We start from the raw sequence: 15,389 nt of genomic DNA on the forward strand, positions 1-15,389 counted from the left end.
TGCATACGAATTTTTTTGTGGAAACCATTTTCTGAGAGCTTACCACTTACTGTGCGTCATATTGAAAGTGTTCATTTGCCTGTGTTAAACATTTTCCTAGTCAACGTACATGCATTAAGCCGTAAATATTAGCAATATTCAATTTACACATTTAATTTGACTAAAAAAATGGTTTACACCTTAGTCCAGAGCTCCGTGTTCAATTCATCGTCAAATAAGCCTGTGTCCTGTTGCTCATCAACTTCAGGCTGGAGCTCGTATTTGTTTTTTTCTTTGTCGCTGAACTCAACCAACAAGTAGTCCTCTTTCTTCATATTTACAACAAGCAACATCTAAGCTGTAGGTAAGTTCCCGCAGTCTTTCAACATTCTGTGTACAGAAAAACATGAAACTTTTGCCACCGAGGTGCAACTCAACTGACGACCATACACAACCGCTCACACGCTCACACGCTCACATTCTCGTCCCCAGAGCCCAACGGTTCCTCTGGCCAGTACCGATGTTCTTCCCAAGAACGTTCTGGTAAAGAGGGGAGAGAGGGGAGGGGTTTTCGACAATGGACCATGCAAGATCTTGAGCGCTTTTTAAGGGATAACACGCACTGAATAGTTTAACTATACAGCAATCTGATCTACTGGGTGAGATGGTATCTGGAGGTTTCGCCCCACAGCAAGTTCGCCTTCGCCACCTTTAGGCCTCACGGAACAGCGTACGCACGTGAGTTAAGGAAAATTTCAGACATGCGCAGATGACGTCCCTTGTTGTGTTTACTTCTCCCTTCTACGCTTTTAAAACTTTACCGTTGAATATCTTATCAAAACACAAAGTCTCTGGTAGTTTAATACTTGAACCGCGAAGACTGCATGGGAGTTAAGGATTCTACCGTTTTATTTTTTCTCTTTTCATCGACTTAGTGGTAGAAATGCTATTTTTTCGTACTGTTTTGTCATTCACTACTCGTGGTGTTTATTATTTGGAATTTCGAAACGGACAAGTTCAAGAATTGGCATCGTAGTTTCAAGGCAAATTGAGGTTTGGAGTCCACTGTTGTTCTTATGAAAGTTATTTTCATGTTTTTGACGCGCGCTCGAGATGTCATGGAGGAATGAAATATATCGACTGAGCTGAGTTAAAGCAAGTTACTGAAGCGCACCATGCTCGAGGTAAGATTACAAATTAGGTTATCTTGACACTATCTTGGGGTGTGTTGGTGGTAATGGGTCAATTGGCTTACATTCAATATCGCCCACCCGAGATCGAGAGTGAACTCCGGTTTATTCGTCAACAGGAACCAAGAGCAGTTTGTCAATCACTTCTCGGGTACTCGTTGGTACTATTGACGATGTTTGACTGATATCGATTGTTAAATCAATGCTTATTTCTTTTGGGCGCTTTTAATGTGGAGGATCGACCAATACACTGATTCTTTTTAGACCACACTGCATATTCAATAATTTGTGTTAGTCCAGGTACAACAAGTTGCCTGTATGTGAAAAAAAAATTCCATCGGTGTAGATATTTAATAGTTAGAAGAAAAACGTTTAAAGGATTTGTCCTACTTATCTTTTACACGGATTCAGGAAAGACAGGATAATGAACTTGGCACATTTTCAACAGTTCCAGTGTTTAAATCTAATTTATTACTGTTATACATTGTACACTAACTGTATGTAACATAACATTGGCTGCATCACTTAGCTTTGCCCTTCCTATACAAAATGATTCTCTTATTATGTACAAGAACACCTATACAAAAGTCATGTACTTATCACATTAAAAGTTACCTACTGCTAATGATATGTTAAATTATACATGTGCAACAGTATGATGATATAATCTACATGTAGCTAGGGTAAAGGTAAAGTCTGTTTACGAGCCTAGTGGCCCATTAGGCCGGTGCTTAACTCTGGTTTCTGTAGCATGAAGCGGCTAGGAGTATTTGTACTCCCCCCTGGATGGGATGCCAGTCCATCGCAGGGTTACCCCCAGCATTAAATTTTTTTTTATTTTATACACCTGGGTGAAGAGAGGCACTGTGAGAGTAAAGTGTCTTGCCCAAGAACACAACACAATGTCCCGGCCGGGGCTTGAACCCGGACCACTCAATCCAGAGTCAAGCACACCAACCATGAGGCCACCGCACCTCCACACATGCAGTTAAATATTACATTTATTATGGTCTTAAACTACTGTAGTGAAGTGACAGCATTTCAATGTTTGTTTAATATTCTACTAGGCTACAGTCATGCATAACAATTTAAAATCAGATATATTACAGCTTCATTTACCCACTGTTCATTTTGAATGTAATGTACAATTCATTTAATTCAAGATCCAATACAACATGATTATACATGCATGTCTCAGCTTTGGCTCCATGCACTTTACTTATACCCAGTAAAACCAGTTACAATATTGCAAAGCTAACATGCTACATACACTAAAACATTCAGTTTTGTTTACTTAACTAAAATGGCATATACAACATGCTTTTATCAGGTTAGTTCTCACCTGTTGTATTGAAACATTTATTCATTATTGTGTCTCTGTGTGTAAAAAATGCATTTTTGTTAAGATATATTTACTTCATGCAGTGTGGGTCAGTGAAATTAGTTCTTATGAACAAATCTAAAATGTTTAAAAATTACTGAGCCACCCCCATGACTACTTTATTCTTCATGTGTAGGCAATGGTATAATATGTACAGTCATGTGGGACCTGGAAAGACAAGTAGTTGGAGGTTGGAAGACATTTGGAAGGTTTTTGTAGACACAACTGGCATTCTCTTGGTAGATCATAAATTGGTAGCTCCTCCCCCCAGTTCCACACCTTTAGCGCTGCTAGCTGCATTAGTCTTGGAACTTGTCCATCAGGTGTACTGGTAACTCCCTCAATTACTGTTGGGCTGAATGACCTTTGTCCCTCCAGTGCAGATGTTCCCCTGGCAGAAGCTTTCCAGTGAAGTTTAAGTTTGTGACCATCAGCTTTTATTGACTGAATCATATCTGGTAAGTCACTGTTTGCTTTCTTTTCTATCCAAGCTTTAGGGTAAACATCCTTTGCTGTAAGTGGTCCCTGTGTGTTATTTTCTCTAATCTTGTTTAAGTTTTTTCTTGCCTCTTGCAAAAGGTCTGTGGTGAGTATTTGGGCCTATTCTTTCATTCTTTCTTCATGAACTTCACATGCAGCTTCTGTGGCCCTGGTGTTGGTTATTCCACTGTGTAGAATGTTCTCAAAAAATGTGATTGAGGCCTGTTTTGATAACTCTGACATGTTATCATTAAGATACAGTTGTGAAAGGTTGAACTGTCTTTCTGCAAGAACATTGTTTACTGGAAGACTGAAAATGTGCTTGGGGTAGAACTCGAACAGCTTTGGAGTGGCTTCTTTACTTATGAGTGAGCTCTGTTGTGATAAAGCCATTTCTTTGATCTCACATAGCAATTGGGGTTCCTTTAATTTCCAAAGAGTGGCCCATTTAATTAATCCAACTCTGTCCTTAGAGACCAACGTGAGAATGTTATGTCCATGAACACGAAAGGAATTGTTCACTGACTTTTCTTTTTGATTTTCAGATCTGACTGGAATTCCAAGAAGCGTTAAAACCGAATGCCAGAAATGACTTTGGTATCTCTGATCAGCCCCCATTCCAAACAACTTAGGAAAAGTTAACCACTCTGCTCCATGATCTTTGATTACTTTAATCGCTTCTTGTAACATTGGCCTCTGCACTTGTTTGTAAAAATGGTCAATAGCTGCAGGGTCTTTCAATGACATCTTTACCTGTTGTGATGTTAAAGGAAAATGTTCTGATGGAGACTTCAACATTTCACGTAAAGTTTCATAGTGTTTCAAAACAGTTGCTGGCCATAACTGTGCTAGGTAACCACCGGAAAAACCAAGTTTTGCATCACTAGCTTGGGATGTGTTCAGAGATGGGATGAGAAACTTGTCAAGGAATTCAAACAAAAACTTGATTTCAACTTGGATCATAGGACTTGAGCTCATCTTAATGACATCTTGTCATATAGTGTGGTGGCTATATGATTTTGACAATCGTTGAAGGAGATGCTCAGCAAGCTGTAAACAAGCTTTTCCATACTTAAGATACCACTGGAGAGTCTCATGATAATACGTCCACCTTGCGTCAATGAATGTCTGAGGAAGGGGTGGCTCTTTACTAAGAATACGTAGAGAAACATACATAACTTTGTATTGGCTTGGACGCTCATGATGGAGCCAAGATATTTTTTATAGTAATTGTAAAACATGGGCGTTACTCGTGTCACCCTTTGCCCCAAACCCAGCCTGGCACATTCTTCTCAGCATGATGTTTAGTACGTGTGGGTAGCATCCTACAAAAAAAACATTTCCTTTCAAAAATTTTGGTGTTGTTTGCTAAGAGACCATTTACTTTTCCCTTTTGGGTAGAGGCATTGTCTCCAACCAACCCCGAAACATTGGTGATGTCATATTCGTTTTTCACAACGTGATAATCCACGTCAGACTGGTGTTTTCTGGACCTGCTTGCTGTAAGGCTGTTTGCTAGGATGTAAGCTTGAGGCTTGCTCTCTATAGGGCACCAGGTGTGAACACCCACTATGTGCCTCTCTTCTCCTCCCTTGTGGGAGTCATCGCTCCAGAGATGAAAATCGTACTTGGAGTTTGAAAAGCGCTTCAGTAAAATTAGTTTGTCTGCTTCACCTAAGAGAACATTCCAGTCAGAAAGTGTACTTGGGGAGACAACAAAGTTTGTTGGGGGGCTACAGTCAAACAGAATATTGAAAATCAGATGTAGTGCTACAGGTGTGTTTTGATAAGATAACAAAGATGCATGTTGCATGTATCTGACACAAGCCAAAAACATCAAAAATTCTTTGGTTGTATCCATTGTTACCATGTGCAAATGTCTCCACAAGGGAATATCCCTTTTTGACAAACTCATTGTTCCCCTGTAATTTCCTTTTTCAGTTTTGAGGAAGCAGATCTTGTCCCCCTTAGCTTGTTGCCGACTTGTTTTTCTTTTTTTTCGGTAGACGTAGGTTTGTTTTGACACTTTTTCAGTTGAATTTGGATCCTCAACGCGTCCTTTTTCAATTGGATGTTCTTTCCTTTTACAAATACTGAAATTATGGAACGGTGACCATTTGAATTAGTCAAATGTAACTCACGGATTTCACACGATAGAGTATGGAAACAAAGAATACAAAGTAAAAATGCCCGACTAGAAAACATAAATCTAGTGAAAAAAATGGTTATCACAATTGTAAGGTTGAATAACTGAAACTATTAGTATTACGTTTCCACGGCGGTCCGTGTGCAGATAATTTTGTTCGTGTTTGTTAGAACTTCCAACTTAAGCCTTAAAACTTCACTCATAAAACTCTCGATACTGTATGACACTTAAAGATACGCGTCGTTATGATTTGTTGCCCTAAAAATTAACTTGCCTGTATATTTATTACTGACTATGCGGCCATATCGACTACTCTACCTTAACATTCGAGAGGTTTTTCTTTTTCGGCTTCTGTTTGGGGAGATTGTTTTCGGTTTATGATTAATAACATTTAAAAGTGGTATCAACTACGATCGCGCAAATTGCAACCGGCGAAATTTCAGAATGGGAATGAAATTCAGTCACAGTAATTGGTGGCTCAGACAATCTGTAGTAGTATTCATAGACATTTGCAAGTGTTTGCATTTCCATTCCCTCCAGAAAAACACTTGCCTAGACTGCGTCTTAGGGTTTTGACTGTTCCTTTTAGATGGCGTTTTCGGATCTCACCCGTTACACTCTCTCTCGAGTCGATCGAGTTTTTCTTCACTTAAAAAGCTGCACACTTGCACTGCAACGCCGCTTTTTTCTATTTCTACGGAATAATTCGCATATTTTCTCGGCTTCTTTTTGACTGGTGGCAGAATCTTTGCAAGAAAACTGGCTACCGTGAGCTCTGTTACGTGCCATCAGGTCTCATCGTCGGCGAGTCGGCCGGCGATTTAATTAACAAAAATCTATAACTTTGATGTAATCAACTCACGGCACGAGCCCGCGTTCTTTTTCTCAAGCAGTGCTAGAAAGTAATACAATCTGCGCATGTCTGAGATTTTCATGGGGTTACGGTTTCCATGGGTGGGGTACCTTTCCGTGAGGCCTAACCTTTGTGACTTCGCTCCTTAAAATGAACCAGATGCACCCCCACCTTTAGTTCGCTCTCAAATCTTTCAAATCGTTTCCTCGACCAGAACACATTGCCTTTTTGTAGAAATCATGATATATTTCGGTCAACATGCAATTCTCATTTTCTGCCTCAAAAGCTAGACCACGAATGCACACTAGTTGCTATGATACGCTGGGCCCAATGTCACCCTGGTACGAGTATGAAACAATAGAAGAAATCAGCGATAATACGTTTATTAGTTGCTCGATATTTTAGAATTTTCGTTGGCTCCTTAAGGAACTGTTTCCTGAAATTTTCTGCGAAAATAAGTTCGGATTATTGTCAAACCTGTTGAATAAAGACCGGAGTAATGGAATGACGTTTTAGTACTCTCACAGTAAACGATCATCGATACTGACGGCTTTGAAATTTGCAACTGAAATTTTGTTGTGAAATTTTTTTTTCATACTATAGACCGTGAATAGATGCTTTTGGCTGAGCGTTCATACTTTTAGCTCACCTTAGAAAAATTAATGTTTGTTGCACCACTGCAAACTTTTCCTACCACAGCACGAAACCTTTTTTGCAGAAAATGCAGATCAATTTTGTTTTTTATTAACTTCACAGGTTACCAAATTTTTTCCCACTGGATCTAAAAGCACGCTTTACTCAAGTTATGAGTATATGAGTTAATTATGTGATATTTGATAGGGAGCCTTTTCATCTTTCGCCGGAGCTGAAAAGCCTAGAACACCCCGTAACATATCTTGAACAAAGGACATACAGACTTACATTTGTTAGAAGTGAATCAGTCTATTAAGCCACACCTGTATTCAGTGTTGACCCATTCTTTCATTCAAACATTGTATGCTACGTTGCATTTGATCAAAGATGCAGACAAGCAGCAGCAATTACCAACTGATTGTGTATCCAGGATTTCAAAAGGGGGGGTGGATGGCAGACCCGCCATCTTGGAAATTACCCACAAGACCCTGGGAACGAGGTTGCCATCAAACCTGAGCATCGACTGAGCACATGGGTTGGTAAGCGCGAACGTTTCCCTACAAATTTCGCAATAATGAGCCAATCAGAATCTTACTTCGCGTCACTAGGCGTTGTCAAATGGCTTCCTTGCTAACTTTTGCGCGAAAAGTGGCGGCAGACGACGAAACGTGGCGTAACAACAACCAGACATGAGCGAGAGCTAATTTTTCTTTCTTTCTTTATTTTCTATTTCAAATAAAGTGACATTTCGAATTTTTTTTTACTGAAAAATGGGGGGTGGATATCCACCCGATCCACCCCCCCTGTATCCGCCCCTGCTCCTAATAAAGAAGATTTGGCGCTCAGCTTCAGGCTTCACCTCACGCATTCACTGGAAACATGGAGATTGAAGCTCTAATGAAAAGACGATAAATAACACGACAAGATGCTTAATGGTGGCGTTTCTTACGTACATTCCACGATCATTTCACAGTGGCATTTTGCATAGCCACTTCTCGAGCTCTTAAATATAGATTGCCTCTAGCTGCTGTCCTTTGAAGCTTTCTGATTCTTTCTGGGAGATTGAAGTTCAACGACGACCCATCTAATTGGTTGTCGTTGAAGAAGCGCATTTATTCTGCTCCTTTCCGCACTCGACTCAAATCCAAGCCCAAAATGAAATACATTTTGTATCTGTACACTGGAATGTTTTCCGGAATCGACAGCAATGAAGCGGAAGAGCTTCAAGACTGCTTACGGGGAAAGCTGCGAAACAAGGCAACCGTGAAAAATGTCAACGAAATCCTGGCAGACGAACACGATTTCAAGAAAGAACTCCGTGGCAGTGACTGCGTTGTGTTAGTTGGTTCGGGTCAAGCTTCGTCCCTCATTCAAAACCAACAGCAAGAAACAGAAGATGGTGTGATCATTTTTGACGGTAAAGTAATACATGACGAGTTCTCAGGAAACGGAAAACTCGTGGACAAACTGATTATTGTATTCTTCACCGAAAAAACTAAGAACGATTGGATCCCAGCTGGTATGAATGAAAAAAGAATTTTCCGTCTGAAAGGAGACAAAATTTGGGAGGGTAACCCGGCTCTTACCCACCTCGAATATACCATAAGAGGAGTACTGGGAGAGACTGTACTGGATTGGTAAGGGAGTACGTACAGCTTTAACTACTGACAGCAGCCGACTGGTACTAGTTTTCGTACATGTTCACTGAAATAAAAATAAAACGCTAATAAAATGTATCTTCGTACTTTATTCAGTCAGCAATTGATTGTATAACTACTTGTGATTAGCGAAGTAGTGTATAGTTATCGTTGTGAGGACAGTAGTGTTCTTTTGTCCGAACGCTTTTTGAAGGTAAAGAGATGCTGAAAATATACTGTTCACTTAATTAGATATATACGAAGAATTGTCAACATTAGAGATAGTTTAACAAGGGGGTTTGTAACAAGTGAGACATTTATTGTGTTGAGTGTTACCAGGCATTTTGTTTCACAAAGTAATTTGTGAATGGAATGGAGCATGATTTAACTTGTAATTGAATGATGGAGAAATGTTTATATATCCTATTCAAACATAATTACTATGTACCAGGCCCAGTTGCGTAATTTACCATGATATATCATTCTAGTTTTGTGTGATAAGCAGTTTCTTCAATTTCACAAAAATTTGAAAGATTGTGAGAGAGAAAATACATTTTAAATAGTGGAAAAAATGTTGTTTTGTTTTGAAGAGTTTTGTACGTCATTTCGTAAAACAGTGTATGTGGGATGATGATGAGCCACTGTTCAAACATTGGCACCTAATGTGGGTCTCAATGGGGTGACTGCTCTTTACGGCTAACGGTCGAATTTTGACCATTTCACGGCTAACGGTTAATTTCTTTCAGTTTCGACTGAAACGAAATTTTTACAGTTAACTTTTTTCACAACTAACGGTTGCAAATTTCTCAATTTTCACACCTAACGCATAATTTTTTTTTGTCATTTTACCGTCTAACGGTTAACCCCCTAACTGAAACAGCGAGCTCCCAAGGGTCATTGCACGCCTTACCAATTTATTTTCCGAGATGGACTATGGGTCCAATATGGTACAAGATGAAGAAAAAGCCCAACAAAAATGTTGATTACCCTCAATAGATGACATCCGCATCGGCTCCCCTCTCCGAAAACTATCGCTGCTCTTAAAGTAAAAGACTGTTTCCTTGTTGTTTCGAAAGCAAAAAAAAAAAAAAGGAGTATTTCCCGTTTTTATTAGGTAACTACGGCCTTAAAGATAACTTCTAAACCACCAAATAAAAAAGATATTCGCACCTAAAGATCATTTTTCAGCCTGGGTGGACGTAGGCATTGTGGGGGAAAATTGTTTTTCCAATAAACCGACAGCACACTGACCCGGCCTGGTCTCGAACCCAGACCTCCCAACCCGGAGTCCAGCGCAGTAACCATTAGGTCACCCGCACATTCCTTTTCAACCAGAGTCCTCTTCCACATTATATTGGTCTACAATAGGTCGATTGCGATTGGCTCCGATGAATTGATCGGAAAGGAATGTTCTTTTGTTTACTTGCCAATTAGGTTATCAGAGATATCTACTGTAAGCGTACTATAGAAATCCAAGCGAAAATTTGCCGCCCGGATCTAGAAACCGTAACTAATATCTTCATCCTCTGGGTCAGAAAAGTCGTTTTCTGAGTCTGTGTCACATTCGTCTGCGGATATTCGCACCTCAACAACTGCCTCTTCATACATTCGTCAACAAATGTGATGTTGGCGACGGGTTTTAACCACTCGCTTGGCTATTAACGAAAGGTATCAAGACTCTGTAATTTTCTTCTTTATTCTCTACTCTTCTATTGTTGCTACTACCTTCTACTACCGCAGCTATTTCTCTTCTTATCTTTTAGCAAGGAGTGCCCGCGTATTTAATGCCAAAATCACAGACATGTTTGGGTTAGCTGACCGAGGGAGTTTCCATTGTGCATTCGTTGTTTTGCAAAAGGGGGAAATTGGGTGGCTCGCTCAGAAGCACTTGGCGATCCCCAAGGAACCAATTAAACGCCCATGATCGTGTTGCGCACGAGAATCACGCGCACAAAACAGGATCTTCTCTGTGGGTAAAACTCAAGGTCAATTTTCCCAACCCAAAAATGACCACCTATGAAACTCATTATTCTCAACCTTAACAAGCGATTAAAATGTCTAGCACGACAAGAAGGAAATCCGCGAACTGAGCCAAGTTCGAGCACACACTAAAAATAAAAGATAAAAACTATAAATTTATCAAAATAACACGTAAGCGTAAAAAGGCGAGACTCAATAAAACAAAAGGTAAACCTAAAAATACTCGAGATAGCAATCCTTTAAAATACTCTACAACAGTGACATCTGTCACATTTCCACCTCCCGAAGTAGCTTGAACGGCTCCTTTGTCGCTGCTGAACCCTACTGGATGATCTCTAGAGTTAAAATCGTTACCTAGTCCCGCCAACAAGTCCACTTTGGTGGAATCTTGTTGCGTCTTGTAGACGGCCGGTGTTAAAGCCCCTGCCCTGTCCTTGGTAGCTTCCTCCCGAACAGTCCTTTGCCTCAACGGACGATACTTCTCCACAAATTATTTTATAGCACTGTTAGTCTCGGGGTTGATCTTTTTCTGAAGGTAGAGCTCGCATAAAGTTGACATTTGCAAACTCCGTGCTGGTCTGAGGGACAGGATAGTAGGATTTTTCGCGAGTAAAATACTACCCATTTGGTTTCTGTCTTCAACGACTCCTTGGCATGATTATTCCAAAGTCTTGGAAAGTCTTGGGGAAAGTCTCAAGCATAAAATGGGAAACTGCGCGTAGATTCTCCACAAAATGCAACTGTTGTGAGCAGTGTGCAAAATTCAATGTCTTCAAAGTAATCACTGATAATTGAAGCTATATGCTGTTGTACAGCCGGCGCATTGCTTCTTCGAGAAATCAAGAAAGAGTAAATTCTGAGCGCCTATACATCGGTATTCAATGGGCGTCCTGTACTACAGAGTAGGCTTTTAACTGTTATATCAATGAATGCTGATCATTTCGCCAACGCGTCAGTTCGCCAACGAACAGTTCGCCAACGTTTAAGATCGATTCGCCAACGTCTAATTAATATATCAGTTTGCCAACGCTTACATGTCAGTTCGCCAACGTCCAAAATACTAGTAATTACAAATGACCAGAGGAATAAAATTTTACTTTTGATGTATTCACGGGTGTTCGTAGGTTAGTATCGTTTCAAATTGTTCGTTTTACTCTCCCCAGTCTCTCCCCACACATAGCAACACAGTCCATTAATTGTTAATCGACGAACTGACACAACCGGTTACCATATCAATACCTAATACCAAACCTTCCAGTATACACTGTTTAATTAGCTTCCTGTTCCAGCCAGCATGGTAAGAAACTCTAGATTCCATTGCTCGTCCGTAGTTAGGGCAAAATTGTCGCTCTTTCCTCTCGATTTCGGAGCCATGTGATAAAGTTTCACATCAAAATCACTGAGGTCACACAGACGGCCCAAGCGTACTGCGTTCGATTTTGGGGTCTAAAGGTCATCAACGGGAATACCTAACATATTAAGATTAACGGCCCACGCTTACGCTTAAAATTAGATCTTAATATGTTGGGTATTCCCGTTAAGGAACAGTAGACACCAAAATCACATAGTTCGCTTGGGCCGCCTGTGATATGACCAATATGTGACATAAGACTTTGATGTGGATACTCCATGCGGTAATTATGACACTCTGGCGTACTCCTACTGATATGTAATACAAAACGTACTTTTATTGGACAAAATAAATCAACCTTCCTTAGATTTTCTCCGTTGCAAATTCAAACATTTCCCACAAAAATAAAGTTCGACAAAGTCCGAGCCAGCCAAACACACTTCACATCGCGCGACATAATAAAACGATGCACAGGGCTCTGCGGAGCAATTTGCAATAGTTGTTCTTTATGCACCATTAGTATGGCGATTACTGTGATCACCCCGGGTAAAACATATTAACCGATTTTGATCGTAAGTGAAGCACTTAGCATCGCTGTTTTAATTTGCTTTCACTCTTCCTTTTAAAACCGTTTCTTTACAGCTGAATGACTAGCTAGTGAAAAAGCAAAAAAGAATCAATCAATGCCCATAGAGTTTGATCCTCTTCGATGAAATTAACGAGACATTGTTGTCTCTTATCCTCTTCGAGTTGTACTTACACGATCCAGAGCTATATTTAAAACGTCTGTTTTAATAAAGTAATCATTAATTCTATTTGCACGATTTCCAAGCGATTCTCTTGGATCTATTAAAATTTCCTTTTCTACTTATTCGTGTTCTAGGGTTTGAACAGGACTCAATACCTATAAGGCAGCCGGATTTTTCTAATCTCGTAATCTCTACGATAGCGGTAAAAATACAAACATTTTACGCAAAGATTATGTTCGACAATGCAACAGCTGAGCCAGCCAAACATACTTAACATCGCGCGATAGAATAAGACAATGTACAGGGCTCTGCGGGTACATTTTGTAACAGTTGTTCTTTTTGACCACCTCCCGGTTAGCTCAATGGATAGACCGCTGGACTGATGTGCGGGAGAGTCGAGGGTTTGAGCCCCGGCCGGACCAACACTCAAAGTCTTAAAATAATTGAGAAGAATATGCTGCCTTTCTATAACATCAAGAAATGGTTTAGATATTCTAGTCTTCTCGGATAGGGACGAATAAATGGAGGTCCCGTCTCCTACAGGGTTAGGGGTAGGAGACGTTAATTTCCCATGCACGAGATTACTGTGTGATGGATGTCCTCCCCTGGGGTGGGATGGGTGGGTTGTTGTCTTGCGTTTTATACATGAGCCTCTGGCTCGAGCAATATGGGTAACCAAGGCCCTACGTATAGACATTAAACTTTGATTACTATTACTATTACTATGTACCATAAGTATAGCGGTTATTGTGATCACTCCGGGTAAAAGATATCAACCATAGTTAATCGCAGGTGAATTCGAAGCACTTAGCACCGCTGTTTTAGTTTGCCTTAACTCTTCCGTTTGAAACCCTTTCTCTACTGCTGAATGACTAGCTAGTGAAGAAAACAAAAATCAGTCAATGCCCACGGATTTCAATCTTCCTCAAAAGGAATTAACGAGACATTGTTTTCCCTTGATCCTCTTCGAGTTGCACTTACATGGCTCAATGCTTTAATATCATAAAATTTCGGTTTTAATAAAGTAACCAGTATTTCTATTTGTACGATTTCCAAGCGATTCTCTTGGTTTTATTCAAATTTCTTCCCTACTAAGTCGTGTTCAAGGGTTTCAACATGACTCAATAGTCTATAAGGCAGCTGAATTTTCCTATTCTCTTGCCCAGACTTTTTACCGCCAAACGGTTACCTCTCAATCACAGTTACACTGCAGGATCTGGGTACGAGATTAGGATTTTCGTGGCATGCAGTAAAAATGTATAATTTTAATAAACTTTCCTTTTTGGATACCGAGTATTAAAAGAATTTATTTGCTCATTCAACTGGTCAAAATGTTCTTGGAGAGAGTTTTTCCTGCCGTGTATATGTAGTCAAATAAACGGACCAGCTAACTAGGTTCAGAGGGAATTTAAAGAATAAATTGTGAAAATTAAAGTTTGTCCTCGATGATTGAAGAGGCCGCTAGCCTCTCTCAAATTACCCGTTTTTAATGGCTATGGTGTTTTAGAAGTACCTTAATTTTTGACAAAATAAATATCAATTAGTGTATCAGAAGTGTTATTCTCTCGTGGATGATAATAATTGCGGGTAAAGCCACGAACTCGACAAAGAATAAAAAGCTTTGTGCGCATTTTAAATGGAGACATACCTCTGAGGAAGTCGTTAAGTCGACACTCTAGGTAAACTAAGGTTTAACTGATACTCAAAGAGCCATAAAGTCGAAATATCTTTGGTTGCAAATACAGAAAACCTGGAGGAGAGAGAAAACAACTGCTCATCAAAGACGAAATGATGGCGCCAGAAAATTTAACAGAAACTAAAACACAACCAAACACACTCGAAGAACTTAATAATTTGGATATATCAACAAAGTTGAAATGGTAAATTAGCCACCGTAACGATTACAAAAGCTGACGTTTCGAGCGTTAGCCCTTCGTCGGAGCGAAGAACTGATATGTTCCCCATCGGTAGTAGCTGGATGAAAACAACACGCATCTTATCTTTCAACAGTCAATATTCTCCTCTCCCTCACGGCATTTCTTGGGAATTCTCTGATCCTTGTTGCCCTTCTCAAGGAGTCTTCCCTACATCCATACGTCCAAACTCTTGTATCGCTGTCTGGCAACAACTGATCTTTTGATCGGACTTGCTACACAGCCACTCCATACAATTCTTTGGATTTCTTCAGTTCGCGAAGATTGGAATCAGTCGATATGCTTTCGACACAGCTTTCATATCAGGCTTTCAATTATGTCTAGTATCTTTGTTGACGTTGACACCCATAAACGTGGACACAGTTCTCGCGCTGTTCTTAGGGCTTCGATACAGACAAGCTGTAACTTTAAATCGTATGTATATCGTGGTAGCTGCCTTATGGGTTGTATCTGCTGTCGCTGCTTTTCTCTGCTTTCTAGACTATCGTCTAACATATGGGTATAGTTGTGTGGTCATACTATCATGTTGGATTATCGCATTCGCTTGCTACACGAAGATTTTTCATCTTCGTCATCGTCGCATTCAAAGACAAGATCGTGCTCAACAACAGCCGAGGGCACCAAATGCACTGAATATCGTACGATACACAAAGGCAGTGTACAGTGCACTATCGGTGCAGTTAGCATTACTTGTTATGTTCCATATAGTATAGTGAAAATTTTTATAGCTTCAAGTGGAATACATTCGTCAGAATTAATCGTTTGTAGACGAACAGCGATTGTTTTCATTTACTTCAACTCGTCTTTGAACCCATTTCTTTACTGCTGGAAGATTAGCGAAGTAAGAAAGGCAGTAAAGGAGACAATTAAACAAACACTTTGCTGTTCATGGAGATGAGTCCTCTTTTGATTATATAAGTAATAATATTTGTAAAATTGTGGCTCGAAACTTAGAGAAGTTGTATTGAAGACCAAAAGAAATTCGTACAATGGGGTGATGCCCCTAAACAGTCAGACACTTTGTTACGTGTTATGAAAACCCGACGCCGGCTTTTAGGAAAACCAAACTCGACGGA

The 15,389-nt window shown here is 40.0% G+C and overlaps 1 long non-coding RNA gene across 2 annotated transcripts; it reads left to right on the top strand.

Moving 5' to 3' along the window:
- Positions 1-692: 692 nt before the first annotated feature.
- On the top strand, positions 693-4,799 carry LOC148720466 (uncharacterized). 2 transcript variants are annotated; one of them, XR_015993443.1, is made up of 3 exons: positions 693-1,163; positions 2,687-3,008; positions 3,576-4,799. It is a non-coding gene; the product is annotated as an uncharacterized LOC148720466 (long non-coding RNA). The 2 variants fall into 2 exon arrangements; XR_015993444.1 differs by having other exon boundaries at positions 693-1,032.
- The last annotated feature ends 10,590 nt before the right edge of the window (positions 4,800-15,389 follow it).

The sequence above is a fragment of the Stylophora pistillata genome, chromosome 11 (assembly GCF_964205215.1).
Source record: "Stylophora pistillata chromosome 11, jaStyPist1.2, whole genome shotgun sequence".
Classification (NCBI taxonomy): Eukaryota; Metazoa; Cnidaria; class Anthozoa; order Scleractinia; family Pocilloporidae; genus Stylophora; species Stylophora pistillata.